The sequence below is a fragment of the Schistocerca gregaria genome, unplaced genomic scaffold, assembly GCF_023897955.1.
Source record: "Schistocerca gregaria isolate iqSchGreg1 unplaced genomic scaffold, iqSchGreg1.2 ptg000077l, whole genome shotgun sequence".
Classification (NCBI taxonomy): Eukaryota; Metazoa; Arthropoda; class Insecta; order Orthoptera; family Acrididae; genus Schistocerca; species Schistocerca gregaria.
The window spans coordinates 15064679-15087217 of record NW_026061710.1 but is presented as its reverse complement, the minus strand read 5'-3'; the positions used below and the strand labels follow the sequence as shown (position 1 = coordinate 15087217).

The following is a 22539-nucleotide window of genomic DNA, read 5'->3' as shown; positions in this document are numbered from 1 at the left end:
ACATTAACAAAAAAAAAAAGAAACGCCCCTATGTATGACCACAACAACTTCTCTATTATATATAATTAAAGATTAATATGGAACATGTATAGCAATAAATGTATTATATTCTTTCTTATTTAATCTTTCTTTTCACTAATAAATAAAGAAAGATTAAATAATATAATAAATATATTTTATACAATTATGTAATTTAATATAATATGTTATTAATATGAATTCTTTTTTTTATATTAAGTTAACTTTCATATAACTTAGTTAAATAATCTAATTATAGATAATTTACATAATTATATTATTATAATTAATATAATTATTTATATTAATTATAATATTTTATATTTAAATTAATAATTTTATTTATTATATCCAAATATAATAATATTAAATATTAAATTTCATATTATTATATATATTATATTATAATAACCTATTTTAAGCTAAAAACATAAGTAGCTATAATCCTAGGTAAATAATTGCATTAAAATAATCAATTGATAATGGTAAGATGAACTTATAATACTTTAATTTCAATTAAATGTAATATATTAACATAAATTATTTATTATATATATATATAAAATAAATAAAATGAGCAGGATAAATTAATCGTAATTAAACAAAATAATACATAAAAGAATTTCAAAAAAAAACTTTCGATTTATATATTAAATAAATGAAGTGCCTGATTAAAGGGTTACCTTGATAGGGTAAATAAAGTAAATAAAATTACCTTCATTAAAATTACATAAGATAGAATTAAACTACCTCCTTTAGTATCAAAAACTAACGTGCATCATACACCTTAATGTAAAAAGGTAAGCTAAACAAGCTAATGGGTTCATACCCCATTTATAGAGGTATCAATCCTCTCCTTTTTAATGACCAACAACTCTACAAAACTTCTCTTCCTATCAACATTAATGGTAGGAACGATCCTGTCCATTTCATCAAATTCCTGATTTGGGGTTTGAATAGGACTTGAGATCAACTTACTTTCATTTATTCCGCTCCTAACAAGAAATAAAAATATAATAATAAATGAATCATCAATTAAATATTTTATTGTCCAAGCAATAGCATCGACAATATTATTATTTTCAATTTTGCTGATTCAAATAAAATATCCCATGGGATGGGAAACAGAATTTATCCCATCAATAATAATTAGATCTAGACTATTATTAAAGATTGGAGCTGCACCTTTCCATTTCTGATTTCCAGAAGTTATAGGAGCATCAAGATGAAATAATTGTTTAACATTAATAACATGACAAAAAATCGCCCCAATAATGGTCTTATCTTATTGTATTCAATTAAGAACTTTTATTTGAACAATTATTATCTTAAGAATTATTATTGGGGCAATAGGAGGTTTAAATCAAACATCCTTACGACAACTTTTAGCATATTCATCAATCAGACATCTAGGTTGAATAATTAGATCATTAACAGTCAGAGAAAACATCTGAGAACTATACTTCATTCTTTACTCACTATTAAGATTAATTATAGTTTTATTATTTAAGCAAATAAATTTATTTTTCATAAATCAAATTTATTCAGCCAGAAATATAAAAACCGAAATTAAATTCATAATATTCTTATCTTTATTATCTTTAGGTGGACTACCACCATTCCTTGGATTCTTACCAAAATGAATTGTAATACAATCATTAATAGAAAACAATATAACAACTATTATAACTATTATAGTTGTATTTACTACAATTACACTCTACTACTATATACGTATTAGATTCTCAGCTCTAATTATATCATACACAGAAAATTCGTGATCTATAAAGATAAAGTCCCAAAAATCAAGAATCATTCTTCCTATAACAGTAATAATTTCAACAATAGGATTGATTTCAACATCAACCTTAATTTCATTATACTAAGGACTTAAGTTAATCAAACTAATAACCTTCAAAGTTATAATTAAAAGAATAATCTTTTAGGCCTTAGTAAAATTTTACACCTCTAGAATTGCAGTCTAGAATCATAATTGAATATAAGACCTAAATATGATAAGAGAGAAAACATCTCATAAGTAGATTTACAGTCTACCACCTAAAATTCAGCCATCTTACCGCAAAAATGATTATTCTCAACAAACCATAAGGACATTGGTACTTTATACTTCATATTTGGAGCATGAGCAGGAATAGTAGGAACATCAATAAGAATACTTATTCGTGCTGAACTTGGCCAACCCGGATCTCTAATTGGGGATGACCAGATTTATAATGTTATTATTACAGCTCACGCATTCGTAATAATTTTCTTTATAGTAATACCTATTATAATTGGTGGATTTGGTAATTGACTTGTTCCACTAATAATTGGTGCACCAGATATAGCATTTCCACGAATAAATAATATAAGTTTTTGATTACTACCACCTTCACTAACCCTTCTTCTTACATCTTCTATAGTAGATAATGGTGCTGGTACAGGATGAACAGTTTACCCTCCTCTAGCAGGAGCTATTGCACACGGGGGTGCATCTGTAGATCTAGCTATTTTTTCACTGCACGTAGCAGGTGTATCATCTATTCTTGGTGCAGTGAATTTCATTACAACAGCAATTAATATACGATCAGAAAGTATAACTTTAGATCAAACACCTTTATTTGTATGATCTGTAGCTATTACAGCATTACTTCTCCTTCTTTCACTTCCAGTTTTAGCAGGAGCTATTACTATATTATTAACAGATCGAAATTTAAATACATCATTCTTTGACCCTGCAGGAGGGGGTGACCCAATTCTATATCAACATCTATTTTGATTCTTTGGACACCCAGAAGTTTATATTTTAATTCTACCGGGGTTCGGAATTATTTCACATATTGTATGTCAAGAAAGAGGAAAAATTGAATCATTTGGAACATTAGGTATAATTTATGCTATACTATCAATTGGACTAACAGGATTTATTGTATGAGCACATCATATATTTACAGTAGGAATGGATGTTGACACACGAACATATTTTACATCAGCAACAATAATTATTGCTGTACCTACAGGAATTAAGGTATTTAGATGATTAGCTACATTATATGGAACTAAATTCAAGTTCAATCCACCATTATTATGAGCTCTAGGATTTATTTTCCTATTTACAATTGGTGGATTAACAGGATTAGTATTAGCAAATTCATCACTTGATATTGTATTACATGATACATATTATGTAGTAGCCCACTTTCATTATGTATTATCTATAGGAGCAGTATTTGCAATTATAGGAGGTGTCATTCAATGATATCCACTATTTACAGGATTAACTATAAATAATACATGATTAAAAATCCAATTTACAATTATATTCATTGGAGTAAATTTAACATTCTTTCCTCAACACTTCCTAGGATTAGCAGGAATACCTCGACGATACTCTGACTACCCAGACGCATATACATCATGAAACGTAGTATCAAGAATTGGGTCTACAATTTCTATTGTAGGAATCATTATATTCATTGTAATTATATGAGAAAGAATGATTACAAACCGAGCAATTATATTTAGAGCTAACATAAGAAGATCAACAGAATGACTACAAAATAACCCTCCTGCAGAACATAGTTACTCAGAATTACCATTAATCTCTAGATTCTAATATGGCAGATTAGTGCAGTAGATTTAAGCTCTACAAATAAAGGTTTGACCTTTTATTAGAAAATATTTATTAATGGCAACATGATCAAATTTATCTCTTCAAGATGGAGCTTCACCATTAATGGAGCAATTATCATTCTTTCATGATCATACTATGGTCGTATTATTATTAATTACAGTAATTGTAGGTTATGCCCTAAGTTAAATATTATGTATTGCCTATACTAACCGTAATATACTTCATGGACATTTAATTGAAACAATCTGAACAGCTTTACCAGCAATTACATTAATTTTTATTGCCCTTCCATCATTACGACTATTATATTTACTTGATGATTCAGTAGATGCAATAATTACAATTAAACCATTGGACGACAATGATATTGAAGATATGAATATTCAGACTTCATAGACGTAGAATTTGACACTTATATAACACCAGAACAAGACCTAGAAAATGAGGGATTCCGACTACTAGATGTAGATAACCGAACAATCCTACCAATAAATACAGAAGTACGAGTATTAACAAGAGCATCAGATGTTCTACACTCATGAGCAGTTCCTGCATTAGGGGTTAAAATTGATGCAACGCCAGGTCGGTTAAATCAAGGAACATTCACAATAAATCGACCTGGATTATTCTTTGGACAATGCTCAGAAATCTGTGGAGCAAACCACAGATATATACCAATTGTAATTGAAAGAACTTCAGTAAATTTATTTATTAAGTGATTATCTAAGATAATTTAAGGAGTTAGTTAAAATAAATAACATTAGAGTGTCAATCTAAAGTAACTAAAAAAAATTAGTACACCTTGAAATTCATCAGATGACTGAAAGTAAGTAATGGTCTCTTAAACCAAATAATAGTAAATTAACGACTACTTCTGATGGGGAAATTATATCCAAATCCCTCAAATATCCCCTCTTATATGATTCTCACTATTCATTATATTTTCAGCTACATTAATCTTGTTTAATCAAATAAACTTCTTCTCATTTAAACCTAACCTTATTAAAAGAGCAGAAAAAGGAACAATTGAAATAAAAAACTTAAATTGAAAATGATAACAAATCTATTCTCAACATTTGACCCATCAACTAACATCTTTAATTTATCATTAAATTGAACTAGAACATTTCTAGGACTATTATTAATCCCATCACTATTTTGACTTACACCATCACGAATTAACATTATCTGAAATAAACTAAATTTAACCTTACATAATGAATTTAAAACACTTCTTGGACCAAAATCATTTAATGGAACAACATTCATTTTCATCTCAATTTTTATTATAATATTATTTAACAATTTCATAGGATTATTCCCTTATATTTTTACTAGAACAAGACATTTAGCATTAACATTTGCAATTGCCCTACCTATATGGCTAAGATTTATATTATTTGGATGAATTAACCATACTAATCATATATTTACACACCTTGTACCACAAGGTACACCGCCTGCATTAATATCATTTATAGTACTAATTGAAACAATTAGTAATGTTATTCGACCAGGTACATTAGCAGTACGGTTGGCAGCAAATATAATTGCAGGACACATATTATTAACCTTATTAGGAAACACAGGACCATCTATAGCAATAAACTTAATCTCATTACTAATTATTGGACAAATACTTCTATTAATTCTAGAATCAGCAGTAGCAATAATTCAAGCCTATGTTTTCTCAATTCTAAGAACTCTATATTCTAGAGAAGTATATTAAACCTATGTTAACAACTCACTCAAACCACCCATTCCACTTAGTAGACTATAGACCTTGACCATTAACAGGAGCAATTGGAGCAATAGTCCTAGTATCAGGACTAGCAAAATGATTCCACCTATTTAATATTAACTTATTCATAATTGGATTTGGAATTACCCTACTAACTATAATTCAATGATGACGAGATGTAGTACGAGAAGGAACATATCAAGGATTACATACAGGATTTGTATCAATTGGATTACGATGAGGAATAATTTTATTTATTGCATCAGAGGTATTATTTTTCGTTTCTTTTTTTTGAGCATTCTTTAGAAGAAGATTAGCACCAACAATTGAACTAGGAATACTATGACCTCCAATAGGAATTCAACCCTTTAACCCTATACAAATTCCATTACTTAATACAGCTATTCTTTTAGCATCAGGAGTAACAGTAACATGAGCACATCATAGTTTAATGGAATCTAATCATACTCAAGCACTACAAGGATTATTCTTCACAGTGTTATTAGGACTATACTTTACAATACTTCAAGCATATGAATATTGAGAAGCACCTTTTACCATTGCAGATGCAGTTTATGGATCAACATTCTTTGTTGCAACAGGATTCCATGGTTTACACGTAATTATTGGAACAATCTTTTTATCAACATGTCTACTTCGACACTCAATAAATCAATTTTCACCAAGACATCACTTTGGATTTGAAGCAGCAGCATGATACTGACACTTCGTAGACGTAGTATGATTATTCTTATATATCTCTATTTATTGATGAAGTAGATAATTGTTTTTCTAGTATAAATAGTACATTTGACTTCCAATCAGAAAGCTTGATATAAATCAAGAAAAACAATTCTAATTCTATCAACAAGAGTTTTCATTAGATTTATTATTCCAATAATTGTTATAATCCTGGCAACAACACTATCAAAAAAATTAATTAATGATCGAGAAAAAAGATCACCATTTGAATGTGGGTTTGATCCAAAAAGATCAGCACGAATACCATTCTCAATACGATTCTTCCTAATCGCAGTAATCTTTTTAATTTTTGATGTAGAAATTAGACTAATTCTACCAATTGTAATTATTTTTAAAACTTCAGACATTATAATCTGAACAGTATCAACAATATTTTTTATTCTAGTTCTATTAGGAGGACTATACCATGAATGAAACCAAGGAGCATTACAATGAGCAGAATAAAGGGTTGTAGTTAAATATAACATTTGGGTTGCATTCAAAAAGAACTGATATTATCAATCAACCTTAAATAGAATAAGAAGCGAAATATTGCAGTCAGTTTCGACCTGGAAGATTGGTATGAACTACCCTTATTCTTATTAATTGAAGCCAAAAAGAGGCGTATTACTGTTAATAATATAATTGAACTATAATAGTTCCAATTAAGGAAATGTAAAGCCAATATGAAAGCTGCTAACTTTTTATATTAGCGGTTAAACTCCGTTAACATTTCTAAAATTTATATAGTTTAAATAAAACATTACATTTTCACTGTAAAAATAATATATCTATATTTATAAATACTTAAAAGTAAAAATACTTCCTTAACATCTTCAGTGTCACGCTCTAATTATAAGCTATTTAAGTAAACGAAAAACAATATTACCAAAATAAATATTCAAAAAATAAAAGTTAAAAGATAAATCTTGAAATTAGAATCATATCAACCTTGAATATAACCAATTAAATAAATAAATAATCTATATAAACCTTGACCACCAAGTAATTCACCTCAACCATAATCAAATGACTTAGATGAATAATAACCTATTTTTAAAGGAATATATCTAATAAACTTAGTTGAAAGAAAAGGTATAAATCATATAGAACCAGCAAATCTAACAAAAGAAAGTATACTTAAAGAAAATAAATTATGAGAAAAATCAAAATTAGAAATAAGATAACCTAAATAAGCACCTAAAATAACAACTGTAATAGTTAAAAACTTTAAATAATAAGGTAAAGCAATCACATGAGGAATAGGAAAAATTAATCAAGATAAAAGACTACCACCAAAAACAGCAACAAACAATAGACCAATTATTCCAAATGAAATATAATAACCCTTATCATCAAAAGAAAATCTAGAATAAAAATTATTATCACCAGATATTGAATAATAAAACAAACGAAAAGAATAAGAAGCAGTTAAACCAGTAGAAAAAAAATAAAGAAAAAAAATTAAACAATTAATTCATCTTAAACAAACCATCTCAAGAATTAAATCCTTTGAATAAAATCCCGCTAAAAAAGGTATTCCACACAAAGATAAACTAGAAACATTAAAACAAACTGAAGTTAAAGGTATGAAATTAACAATTGATCCTATAAAACGAATATCCTGAGAATCCTTCAAATTATGAATTATTGAACCTGCACATATAAATAATAATGCCTTAAATAAAGCATGAGCCAATAAATGAAAAAATGCAAGCTTTGGATAACCTATAGCCAAAATTCTTATTATTAAACCAAGTTGTCTTAAAGTAGAAAGAGCAATAATCTTCTTTAAATCAAACTCAAAATTAGCGCCCAATCCAGCCATAAATATAGTTATACAACCAATTAAAAGTAAAAATCAACCACAATTATAAGTATCCAATATTGGTCTAAAACGAATTAATAAATAAACACCAGCAGTAACAAGAGTAGAAGAATGAACTAAAGCAGAAACAGGAGTAGGAGCTGCTATAGCAGCAGGAAGTCATGAAGAGAAAGGAATCTGAGCTCTCTTAGTTATAGCTGCTAAAACAATTAATATAGTAATGAGCTTTATTTCAAAAGAATTAGAAATAAAATCATAATAATAAATATAATTTCAACCACCAAAATTTAACATTCATGCAATAGAAATTAAAATAGCAACATCACCAATACGATTAGAAAGTGCAGTTAATATACCAGCACTATAAGATTTTACATTTTGATAATAAATAACTAAACAATAAGAAACTAAACCTAAACCACCTCAACCTAATAAAATTCTAATTAAATTAGGACTAATAATTAAAAACCCTATAGAAAGAATAAATATTAAAACAATAATAATAAAACGATTTATATTCTTTTCACCAGATATATAATCCTCTCTATAATAAATAACCAAAGCAGAAATATATATAACAAAAGATATAAAAGTAAGAGATATTCAATCCAAAATTAAAGTTATAACAACTATAGAACCATTTAAATTGAAAAGCTCTCACTCAACAAAAACTCTATAATCAATTATTAAATAATAAATACCTAAAATAAAAATTATAGTTCTCGAAATAAACAAAGAAAAAAAACTCAAAGAACAAATAGAAAATAAATTCACGGCCTAAGATGAAAAACTTCATGTCATTGATTCCACAAAACAATATTTTTAATTAAAATACTTAAGCAAACTAAACAAAGAAATATTCACCCTTTAAACAGAGAATATTTAAAGGCAATCAATGTAAAAGTAAAAGATGATATTCACGAAAATAACCAAGAGAACAAGTATAAACACCAGAATAATAATTCCCATGCTGAGAATAAGAATATATATACAAAGTATAAACAGCTCTAAAAAAAGATAAAAAAATCAAAGCAAAGAATCTAAAAGAAGATCAAGATATAATTCTATTTAATAATCTAATTTCACCTACCAAATTTAAAGAAGGAGGAGCAGCCATATTTGATGATCTTAAAAGAAATCATCATAAAGCCATTCTTGGCATCAAATTAATTATACCCTTGCTAATTAATAATCTTCGTCTACCTAAACGTTCATAAATAATATTAGATAAACAAAATAAACCAGAAGAACATAAACCATGACCAACCATTAGAGAAAGAGAACCTACACAACCTCATCAATTCATAGTCATCAATCCACCAATAACCATTCTTATATGAGCAACAGAAGAATATGCAATTAAAGACTTTAAATCAACCTGACGAAAACAAATAAATCTTACAATAACACCCCCAGATAAACCTAAAGACAATCAAAAATAATTAAACTTTAAACCCAAATAAGAAATAACCTTTATAACACGAAAAATACCATAACCACCTAACTTTAATAAAACACCAGCAAGAATTATTCTACCTGAAATAGGGGCCTCTACATGAGCCTTAGGAAGTCATAAATGAACCAAAAACATAGGTATCTTAACTAAAAAAGCCAAAATTATAAATACATAAAACATAAAATAATAAGAACCAAAATCAACCAATAAAGGAAAATATAAAGTATTAGAAAAATCATAAAACTAATAATAAAACTAATAATAAAGGTAATCTAGCAACCAAAGTATAAAAAATTAAATAAACACCAGCCTGCAAACGCTCAGGTTGATAACCCCAACCCAAAATTAAAAGTAAAGTAGGAACTAATCTAGCCTCAAAAAAAATATAAAAAGAAAGAAGACTTAATCTAGCAAATGAACAATAAAGCATAATTATTAAAATCAAAACCATAAAAACAAAAAAATTAGAATGATATGAACTTAAATAAACTGAACCTCTAGCAGTGATTATTAAAGAACAAATCCAAAAACTAAGTAAAATTAAACTAAAAGAAAAATAATCAATACCAAAATAATATCTAATTATATTCAAATCAGCATATGAATAAACACAAATTATAAAAACAAAACCCGACAGAAACACTAAAGAATGAACCAACCATCAACAATTATTTAATAAACAAAGAGGGATCAAAAAAATAGTTATAAATAAATACTTTAACATAAAGATAAACCAAAAGAATTAAAAAAATCATTACCATGAGAACGAATTATTGAAACTAAAATAGAAAGACCTAAAGCACCCTCACAAACAGAAAAAACTAAAAAAATAACAGGAAAAAAATAATCATAATCAAACTCAATAAGAAAAACAATAACTAACATAAATAAAGAAAGAACAATATATTCTAATCTCAAAAGAACCATTAATAAATGTTTACGTTTAGAAGAAAAAACGTAAACACCAGCAAAATAAATCAATAAAGAAGTAAAAATAGAGAATATAAACATTAGTTTTAATAGTTTAAAAGAAACACCGGTCTTGTAAACCGGAAATAAGTCCAGCCCCCACTTTTAAAACTTCAGAGGTGGAAAAGCTTCCATCATCGGTCCCCAAAACCGGTATTTTAAATAAACTAACCACTGAAATGATCAAAATAATAATTATATCATTATCAAATGTAATAAATATTAATTTTATTAAATTAAGACACCCAATATCAATAATGCTTTTTATTATCCTTCAAACCTTCCTAGTTGGATTAATAACAGGAGCAATAATAGAAAGATATTGATTATCATATATTTTATTTTTAACATTTCTTGGTGGTATACTAGTATTATTTATTTACATTACAAGAATTGCATCAAACGAAATATTTCAGCCTAAATCAATCACTATAATTATTACATTAATAATGTGAGTATTTATCATATTAATATTAATTATTCTAGATATATCTATATTTATAGACATTTTCAAAAACACCGAAACTATAAATATTGATAATTCAATCAATTATCAAGAAATAACAATATCTTTAGAAAAATTATATAATAGACCAACATTCATTATTACAATAATAATAATAATTCATTTATTTTTAGCACTACTAGCAGTTGTTAAAATCACCAATATTAATCAGGGACCTATTCGTAAAATAAGATAATTACTAATGAATAAACCCTTACGATTAAGACATCCTTTAATTAAAATTATTAATAACTCTTTAATTGACTTACCTGCCCCAACAAATATTTCATTTTCATGAAATTTTGGATCCCTATTAGGGTTATGTTTGGTAATTCAAATCGTAACTGGACTATTTTTAGCTATACATTATACATCAAATATTGAAATAGCATTCAGTAGTGTAGTACACATCTGCCGAGACGTAAATAATGGTTGAATTATCCAAACCTTACACGCAAATGGAGCATCTATATTTTTTATTTGTATTTACTTACATGTAGGACGGGGAATTTACTATGGATCTTATATATATATACATACCTGAATAATTGGTACAGTGATTTTATTTTTAGTTATAGCAACTGCATTTATAGGATATGTCTTACCCTGAGGCCAAATATCTTTTTGAGGTGCAACAGTAATTACTAATTTATTATCAGCAATCCCATACTTAGGAACAGATTTAGTCCAATGAGTATGAGGAGGATTCGCTGTTGATAATGCAACATTAAATCGATTCTTCACATTCCATTTTGTATTACCATTTATTATTGCTGCTATAGCAGCAATTCATTTATTTTTTCTTCACCAAACAGGATCTAATAATCCTCTTGGACTAAATGGAGATATTGAAAAAATTCCATTCCATCCATACTTTACCTTTAAGGATTCTATTACATTTGTAATAATAACATCATTATTAATTATACTATGTTTAATTAATCCTTACCTATTAGGAGATCCAGATAACTTTGTACCTGCCAACCCATTAGTAACACCAGTTCACATTCAACCAGAATGATATTTCCTATTTGCATATGCAATTCTACGATCTATCCCTAATAAGTTAGGAGGTGTTATTGCATTATTTTTATCAATTAGAATCTTAATAATTTTACCATTTTATAATAAAACACCATTCCGAGGCATTCAATTTTACCCTATTAATCAAATTTTATTCTGAATTATAGTAGTTGTTGTATGCTTACTAACGTGAATTGGTAAACGACCTGTTGAAGAACCTTATATTATAACAGGTCAAATCTTAACAATTATTTACTTCACATATTTCTTAATTAATGTCCATGTCGCAAACGCATGAGATAAATTAATTAAGGAATAAAGTTAATTAGCTTAGGAAAAGCATATGTTTTGAAAACTTAAAATTAGAAGTTTAACTCTTCTATTAACTTTTCTCAAAAAATTTCACTAAACAAATGAGATAAATAAAATCTTTAAACCAACAAAGAAAATAAAAAAATTCAAAGATAAAGGTAAAAAACTTTTTCAAGCTAAGTACATTAATTTATCATAACGGAACCGTGGTAATGTTCCACGAACCCAAATAAAACCAAAAGATATTATAGCAAGCTTAATAAAAAATATAAAAGAATAAAAATCACCGCCCAAAAAAATTAAAGTCAATAACATTCTTATGAAGACAATTCTAGTATATTCAGCTAAAAAAATTAAAGTAAAACCACCCGCACCATACTCAATATTAAATCCTGAAACTAACTCAGATTCCCCTTCAGCAAAATCAAAAGGAGTACGATTAGTTTCAGCTAAGCAAGAAGCAAAACAAGCTAAAGCTAAAGGAAAAGAAATAATAATAAATCAACATTAAAGCTGATAGTTTATAAAATCAAACATATTAAAACTACCAATTAAAATAATTAAAGACAATAAAATTAAAGCTAAACTAACTTCATAAGAAATTGTTTGAGCAACAGAACGAAGAGAACCTAATAATGAATAATTTGAATTAGAAGATCAACCAGCAATTATAACAGTATAAACACCTAATCTAGTACAACATAAAAAAAATAAAAATCCATAAGAAAAAGAACACATATAAGTTAAATAAGGAAAAATTACTCAAACGGCTAAAGAAATCATTAAATTAAAAACAGGGGAAAAATAATAAAGTAGGTAATTAGATATAATAGGAATTGGCTGCTCCTTACAAATTAACTTAATAGAATCTCTAAATGGCTGAGGAATTCCAACAAAACCTACCTTATTTGGATCCTTTCGAATCTGAATATAACCTAAAACCTTACGCTCTAATAAAGTTAAAAAGGCAACACTAATTAAAACACAAATAACCAATAAAAGAAAATTCAAAATAAATATAAATAAGTCGTAAAGTATCAATACTATTTGTAGAAAAAATCTACATAAATGAATTCTAAATTCAACACATTAATCTGTCAAAATAGTAAATAAATTAATATTAATCAATATAACAAAAAATATTTTACTCATATGGTCCTTTCGTACTAATATGGATTAACAATCTTAGGATAGAAACCGACCTGGCTCACGCCGGTCTGAACTCAGATCATGTAAGAATTTAAAGGTCGGACAGACCTAATCATTGGGCTCCTGCACCCAAAATTTTTCTTAATCCAACATCGAGGTCGCAATCTGCTTTGTCGATATGAGCTCTCAAAAACAATTACGCTGTTATCCCTAAGGTAACTTAATCTTATGATCATAAATTATGGATCAAAATAACAAACATAAATAAATGATATAATAATGAAGAGTTTATCTATTCTTCATGTCACCCCAACAAAACATCATCATTAAATATAGAAAGACAAACAAAAAACTATATAAAAGTAAAATGTCAAGCTCTATAGGGTCTTCTCGTCCTAAAGAAGAATTTAAGCCTTTTGACTCAAAAGTTAAATTCAAAAATTTATTAAGAGACAGTTGATTTCTCGTCAAGCCATTCATTCCAGCCCTAATTAAGAGACTAATGATTATGCTACCTTTGCACGGTCAAAATACCGCGGCTCTTTAAAAATACGCTCAGTGAGCAGGCCAGACCTCAAAATATAAACAAGAGGACATGTTTTTGATAAACAGGCGGAAATCAATTTTGCCTAGTTCCTTATAATAAGTTCACAAGGTAAAAATTTAATACAAATAAATTTACTAATTCTATCATTATTACAAAAATTTTAAAATTAAATTAATAATCTTAATAAAAAACCTAAAATATTTATAAAATCAAAATAAAAAATAATGAACTAAAACGTAACCTTAAAGATAGCTGGTTTAAAGCTTACTATTATATTTCTATAAAATAAATTATAGGTTATTAACTTCAAAGCTTATCCCTTAAAGAATAAATAAGTTAATATTTTTACTTAAAAAATTAAATAAAAACAAATAACTTTAAAAAATTAAATTTTTTCTTAAGAAACTAGATATCTTGGGAAACGATTAACATCTCATTTCTATAAATAATTTAATAATAATTATGATACATTAACTATAAATTATTTATAAATCAACCCAAATCGAGACAAGTAAAATAAATACTAAAATTTTGATAAACCCTGATACAAAAGGTACAATAAATAAAATCTACTTAAAAAAATTTAAAATAATATTTCATAAAACACTTACATTACCAATAAACTATAATTTAAAAAATCAATTCTATAAAATATAATAAGACAAAAATACAATAAAATTATTTATATTAAATAATTAAATAAACAAAAAATAAATATAATAAAATAAATAATCAAGATATCCTGATTTGCACAGAAAAATTTTCAGTGTATATGAAACACTTTACTAATAAGTTATATCTTGAAACTCTTCCTAGATACACTTTCCAGTACATCTACTATGTTACGACTTATCTCATCTAAATTGAAGCTACTTTAAAATAAAATAGAATAATCAATAATGAGAGCGACGGGCGATGTGTACACATCTCAGAGCCAATATCAGTTAAATTAAATAAATTAAATTACTATCAAATCCACCTTCATTAACAGTATTTCACTATCAAATCCGTTATAAACAAAAATCTATTGTAACCCACCTCCTCTTAACTATAAGCTGCACCTTGACCTGAAATATTTTATAATTATAAATCTTGAGAATTATAACTCTAAAAAGATTCTCTGATAACGGAGATATACAAACAAATAAATTAAGTAGAGTAAATCGTGTATTATCAATCATGGGGTAGGTTCCTCTGAATGGAATGAGATACCGCCAAATTCTTTGGGTTTAAAGACCTTAACTAATAGTACCCTGGTAAATATAATTAACATTTAAAATAATAGGGTATCTAATCCTAGTTTATTATTTAAATTTCACAGATTCATAAAAAGGGCCACAAATAAATTTTAACATTTCACCTTACAAATTTATATTTCAACCCTAATAATATAAACAACTGTTTTAACCAATAATATTCACTTGTATCAATCGTATAACCGCGGCTGCTGGCACGAATTATGCCGATACTAAATCAATTGCTAAGTCCAAAATCACTTGATAATTAAATAAATTACTGCAAAAAGAACATTTAGTCTAACAAAACTTACATATAATACAAAGAAAAAGTGAATAAACAAGCAAGAATAAAACTTTTAAAAATAAAAAATAAGAAAATTTTAAATCTATTAATTCAGGAAAAAATAAAAGATTCAAATATTTCAAGAAAAAAAAGAAAAAAACCACAAACATTAACAAAAAAAAAAAAAGAAACGCCCCTATGTATGACCACAACAACTTCTCTATTATATATAATTAAAGATTAATATGGAACATGTATAGCAATAAATGTATTATATTCTTTCTTATTTAATCTTTCTTTTCACTAATAAATAAAGAAAGATTAAATAATATAATAAATATATTTTATACAATTATGTAATTTAATATAATATGTTATTAATATGAATTCTTTTTTTATATTAAGTTAACTTTCATATATATTAGTTAAATAATCTAATTATAGATAATTTACATAATTATATTATTATAATTAATATAATTATTTATATTAATTATAATATTTTATATTTAAATTAATAATTTTATTTATTATATCCAAATATAATAATATTAAATATTAAATTACATATTATTATATATATTATATTATAATAACATATTTTAAGCTAAAAACATAAGTAGCTATAATCCTAGGTAAATAATTGCATTAAAATAATCAATTGATAATGGTAAGATGAACTTATAATACTTTAATTTCAATTAAATGTAATATATTAATATAAATTATTTATTATATATATATATAAAATAAATAAAATGAGCAGGATAAATTAATCGTAATTAAACAAAATAATACATAAAAGAATTTCAAAAAAAAACTTTCGATTTATATATTAAATAAATGAAGTGCCTGATTAAAGGGTTACCTTGATAGGGTAAATAAAGTAAATAAAATTACCTTCATTAAAATTACATAAGATAGAATTAAACTACCTTCTTTAGTATCAAAAACTAACGTGCATCATACACCTTAATGTAAAAAGGTAAGCTAAACAAGCTAATGGGTTCATACCCCATTTATAGAGGTATCAATCCTCTCCTTTTTAATGACCAACAACTCTACAAAACTTCTCTTCCTATCAACATTAATGATAGGAACGATCCTGTCCATTTCATCAAATTCCTGATTTGGGGTTTGAATAGGACTTGAGATCAACTTACTTTCATTTATTCCGCTCCTAACAAGAAATAAAAATATAATAATAAATGAATCATCAATTAAATATTTTATTGTCCAAGCAATAGCATCGACAATATTATTATTTTCAATTTTGCTGATTCAAATAAAATATCCCATGGGATGGGAAACAGAATTTATCCCATCAATAATAATTAGATCTAGACTATTATTAAAGATTGGAGCTGCACCTTTCCATTTCTGATTTCCAGAAGTTATAGGAGCATCAAGATGAAATAATTGTTTAACATTAATAACATGACAAAAAATCGCCCCAATAATGGTCTTATCTTATTGTATTCAATTAAGAACTTTTATTTGAACAATTATTATCTTAAGAATTATTATTGGGGCAATAGGAGGTTTAAATCAAACATCCTTACGACAACTTTTAGCATATTCATCAATCAGACATCTAGGTTGAATAATTAGATCATTAACAGTCAGAGAAAACATCTGAGAACTATACTTCATTATTTACTCACTATTAAGATTAATTATAGTTTTATTATTTAAGCAAATAAATTTATTTTTCATAAATCAAATTTATTCAGCCAGAAATATAAAAACCGAAATTAAATTCATAATATTCTTATCTTTATTATCTTTAGGTGGACTACCACCATTCCTTGGATTCTTACCAAAATGAATTGTAATACAATCATTAATAGAAAACAATATAACAACTATTATAACTATTATAGTTGTATTTACTACAATTACACTCTACTACTATATACGTATTAGATTCTCAGCTCTAATTATGTCATACACAGAAAATTCGTGATCTATAAAGATAAAGTCCCAAAAATCAAGAATCATTCTTCCTATAACAGTAATAATTTCAACAATAGGATTGATTTCAACATCAACCTTAATTTCATTATACTAAGGACTTAAGTTAATCAAACTAATAACCTTCAAAGTTATAATTAAAAGAATAATCTTTTAGGCCTTAGTAAAATTTTACACCTCTAGAATTGCAGTCTAGAATCATAATTGAATATAAGACCTAAATATGATAAGAGAGAAAACATCTCATAAGTAGATTTACAGTCTACCACCTAAAATTCAGCCATCTTACCGCAAAAATGATTATTCTCAACAAACCATAAGGACATTGGTACTTTATACTTCATATTTGGAGCATGAGCAGGAATAGTAGGAACATCAATAAGAATACTTATTCGTGCTGAACTTGGCCAACCCGGATCTCTAATTGGGGATGACCAGATTTATAATGTTATTATTACAGCTCACGCATTCGTAATAATTTTCTTTATAGTAATACCTATTATAGTTGGTGGATTTGGTAATTGACTTGTTCCACTAATAATTGGTGCACCAGATATAGCATTTCCACGAATAAATAATATAAGTTTTTGATTACTACCACCTTCACTAACCCTTCTTCTTACATCTTCTATAGTAGATAATGGTGCTGGTACAGGATGAACAGTTTACCCTCCTCTAGCAGGAGCTATTGCACACGGGGGTGCATCTGTAGATCTAGCTATTTTTTCACTGCACTTAGCAGGTGTATCATCTATTCTTGGTGCAGTGAATTTCATTACAACAGCAATTAATATACGATCAGAAAGTATAACTTTAGATCAAACACCTTTATTTGTATGATCTGTAGCTATTACAGCATTACTTCTCCTTCTTTCACTTCCAGTTTTAGCAGGAGCTATTACTATATTATTAACAGATCGAAATTTAAATACATCATTCTTTGACCCTGCAGGAGGGGGTGACCCAATTCTATATCAACATCTATTTTGATTCTTTGGACACCCAGAAGTTTATATTTTAATTCTACCGGGGTTCGGAATTATTTCACATATTGTATGTCAAGAAAGAGGAAAAATTGAATCATTTGGAACATTAGGTATAATTTATGCTATACTATCAATTGGATTAACAGGATTTATTGTATGAGCACATCATATATTTACAGTAGGAATGGATGTTGACACACGAGCATATTTTACATCAGCAACAATAATTATTGCTGTACCTACAGGAATTAAGGTATTTAGATGATTAGCTACATTATATGGAACTAAATTCAAGTTCAATCCACCATTATTATGAGCTCTAGGATTTATTTTCCTATTTACAATTGGTGGATTAACAGGATTAGTATTAGCAAATTCATCACTTGATATTGTATTACATGATACATATTATGTAGTAGCCCACTTTCATTATGTATTATCTATAGGAGCAGTATTTGCAATTATAGGAGGTGTCATTCAATGATATCCACTATTTACAGGATTAACTATAAATAATACATGATTAAAAATCCAATTTACAATTATATTCATTGGAGTAAATTTAACATTCTTTCCTCAACACTTCCTAGGATTAGCAGGAATACCTCGACGATACTCTGACTACCCAGACGCATATACATCATGAAACGTAGTATCAAGAATTGGGTCTACAATTTCTATTGTAGGAATCATTATATTCATTGTAATTATATGAGAAAGAATGATTACAAACCGAGCAATTATATTTAGAGCTAACATAAGAAGATCAACAGAATGACTACAAAATAACCCTCCTGCAGAACATAGTTACTCAGAATTACCATTAATCTCTAGATTCTAATATGGCAGATTAGTGCAGTAGATTTAAGCTCTACAAATAAAGGTTTGACCTTTTATTAGAAAATATTTATTAATGGCAACATGATCAAATTTATCTCTTCAAGATAGAGCTTCACCATTAATGGAGCAATTATCATTCTTTCATGATCATACTATGGTCGTATTATTATTAATTACAGTAATTGTAGGTTATGCCCTAAGTTATATATTATTTATTGCCTATACTAACCGTAATATACTTCATGGACATTTAATTGAAACAATCTGAACAGCTTTACCAGCAATTACATTAATTTTTATTGCCCTTCCATCATTACGACTATTATATTTACTTGATGATTCAGTAGATGCAATAATTACAATTAAACCATTGGACGACAATGATATTGAAGATATGAATATTCAGACTTCATAGACGTAGAATTTGACACTTATATAACACCAGAACAAGACCTAGAAAATGAGGGATTCCGACTACTAGATGTAGATAACCGAACAATCCTACCAATAAATACAGAAGTACGAGTATTAACAAGAGCATCAGATGTTCTACACTCATGAGCAGTTCCTGCATTAGGGGTTAAAATTGATGCAACGCCAGGTCGGTTAAATCAAGGAACATTCACAATAAATCGACCTGGATTATTCTTTGGACAATGCTCAGAAATCTGTGGAGCAAACCACAGATATATACCAATTGTAATTGAATGAAATCAGTAAATTTATTTATTAAGTGATTATCTAAGATAATTTAAGGAGTTAGTTAAAATAAATAACATTAGAGTGTCAATCTAAAGTAACTAAAAAAAATTAGTACACCTTGAAATTCATCAGATGACTGAAAGTAAGTAATGGTCTCTTAAACCAAATAATAGTAAATTAACGACTACTTCTGATGGGGAAATTATATCCAAATCCCTCAAATATCCCCTCTTATATGATTCTGACTATTCATTATATTTTCAGCTACATTAATCTTGTTTAATCAAATAAACTTCTTCTCATTTAAACCTAACCTTATTAAAAGAGCAGAAAAAGGAACAATTGAAATAAAAAACTTAAATTGAAAATGATAACAAATCTATTCTCAACATTTGACCCATCAACTAACATCTTTAATTTATCATTAAATTGAACTAGAACATTTCTAGGACTATTATTAATCCCATCACTATTTTGACTTACACCATCACGAATTAACATTATCTGAAATAAACTAAATTTAACCTTACATAATGAATTTAAAACACTTCTTGGACCAAAATCATTTAATGGAACAACATTCATTTTCATCTCAATTTTTATTATAATATTATTTAACAATTTCATAGGATTATTCCCTTATATTTTTACTAGAACAAGACATTTAGCATTAACATTTGCAATTGCCCTACCTATATGGCTAAGATTTATATTATTTGGATGAATTAACCATACTAATCATATATTTACACACCTTGTACCACAAGGTACACCGCCTGCATTAATATCATTTATAGTACTAATTGAAACAATTAGTAATGTTATTCGACCAGGTACATTAGCAGTACGGTTGGCAGCAAATATAATTGCAGGACACATATTATTAACCTTATTAGGAAACACAGGACCATCTATAGCAATAAACTTAATCTCATTACTAATTATTGGACAAATACTTCTATTAATTCTAGAATCAGCAGTAGCAATAATTCAAGCCTATGTTTTCTCAATTCTAAGAACTCTATATTCTAGAGAAGTATATTAAACCTATGTTAACAACTCACTCAAACCACCCATTCCACTTAGTAGACTATAGACCTTGACCATTAACAGGAGCAATTGGAGCAATAGTCCTAGTATCAGGACTAGCAAAATGATTCCACCTATTTAATATTAACTTATTCATAATTGGATTTGGAATTACCCTACTAACTATAATTCAATGATGACGAGATGTAGTACGAGAAGGAACATATCAAGGATTACATACAGGATTTGTATCAATTGGATTACGATGAGGAATAATTTTATTTATTGCATCAGAGGTATTATTTTTCGTTTCTTTTTTTTGAGCATTCTTTAGAAGAAGATTAGCACCAACAATTGAACTAGGAATACTATGACCTCCAATAGGAATTCAACCCTTTAACCCTATACAAATTCCATTACTTAATACAGCTATTCTTTTAGCATCAGGAGTAACAGTAACATGAGCACATCATAGTTTAATGGAATCTAATCATACTCAAGCACTACAAGGATTATTCTTCACAGTGTTATTAGGACTATACTTTACAATACTTCAAGCATATGAATATTGAGAAGCACCTTTTACCATTGCAGATGCAGTTTATGGATCAACATTCTTTGTTGCAACAGGATTCCATGGTTTACACGTAATTATTGGAACAATCTTTTTATCAACATGTCTACTTCGACACTCAATAAATCAATTTTCACCAAGACATCACTTTGGATTTGAAGCAGCAGCATGATACTGACACTTCGTAGACGTAGTATGATTATTCTTATATATCTCTATTTATTGATGAGGTAGATAATTGTTTTTCTAGTATAAATAGTACATTTGACTTCCAATCAGAAAGCTTGATATAAATCAAGAAAAACAATTCTAATTCTATCAACAAGAGTTTTCATTAGATTTATTATTCCAATAATTGTTATAATCCTGGCAACAACACTATCAAAAAAATTAATTAATGATCGAGAAAAAAGTTCACCATTTGAATGTGGGTTTGATCCAAAAAGATCAGCACGAATACCATTCTCAATACGATTCTTCCTAATCGCAGTAATCTTTTTAATTTTTGATGTAGAAATTGCACTAATTCTACCAATTGTAATTATTTTTAAAACTTCAGACATTATAATCTGAACAGTATCAACAATATTTTTTATTCTAGTTCTATTAGGAGGACTATACCATGAATGAAACCAAGGAGCATTACAATGAGCAGAATAAAGGGTTGTAGTTAAATATAACATTTGGGTTGCATTCAAAAAGTATTGATATTATCAATCAACCTTAAATAGAATAAGAAGCGAAATATTGCAGTCAGTTTCGACCTGGAAGATTGGTATGTACTACCCTTATTCTTATTAATTGAAGCCAAAAAGAGGCGTATTACTGTTAATAATATAATTGAACTATAATAGTTCCAATTAAGGAAATGTAAAGCCAATATGAAAGCTGCTATCTTTTTATATTAGCGGTTAAACTCCGTTAAAATTTCTAAAATTTATATAGTTTAAATAAATCATTACATTTTCACTGTAAAAATAATATATCTAT

At 27.2% G+C, this 22539-nt stretch overlaps 2 long non-coding RNA genes across 4 annotated transcripts in view; one reads left to right on the top strand and one right to left on the bottom strand.

Moving 5' to 3' along the window:
• LOC126301637 (uncharacterized) overlaps positions 1-14648 on the bottom strand; it is a 319704-nt gene extending 305056 nt beyond the window's left edge. For both annotated transcript variants that reach the window (XR_007553066.1, XR_007553064.1), the window contains exon 1: positions 14165-14648. This is a non-coding gene — a long non-coding RNA (uncharacterized LOC126301637). The remainder of the gene's footprint in view (positions 1-14164) is intronic.
• Positions 1-22539, top strand: part of LOC126301640 (uncharacterized) — a 90894-nt gene that overhangs the window by 1719 nt on the left and 66636 nt on the right. Inside the window, exon 1 of one of the 2 annotated variants that reach the window (XR_007553069.1) lies at positions 13892-14031. The exons of the other annotated variant lie outside the window; for it this stretch is intronic. This is a non-coding gene — a long non-coding RNA (uncharacterized LOC126301640). Of the gene's footprint in view, positions 1-13891; positions 14032-22539 lie in introns of those variants that run through there. 2 annotated transcript variants of the gene reach the window in all.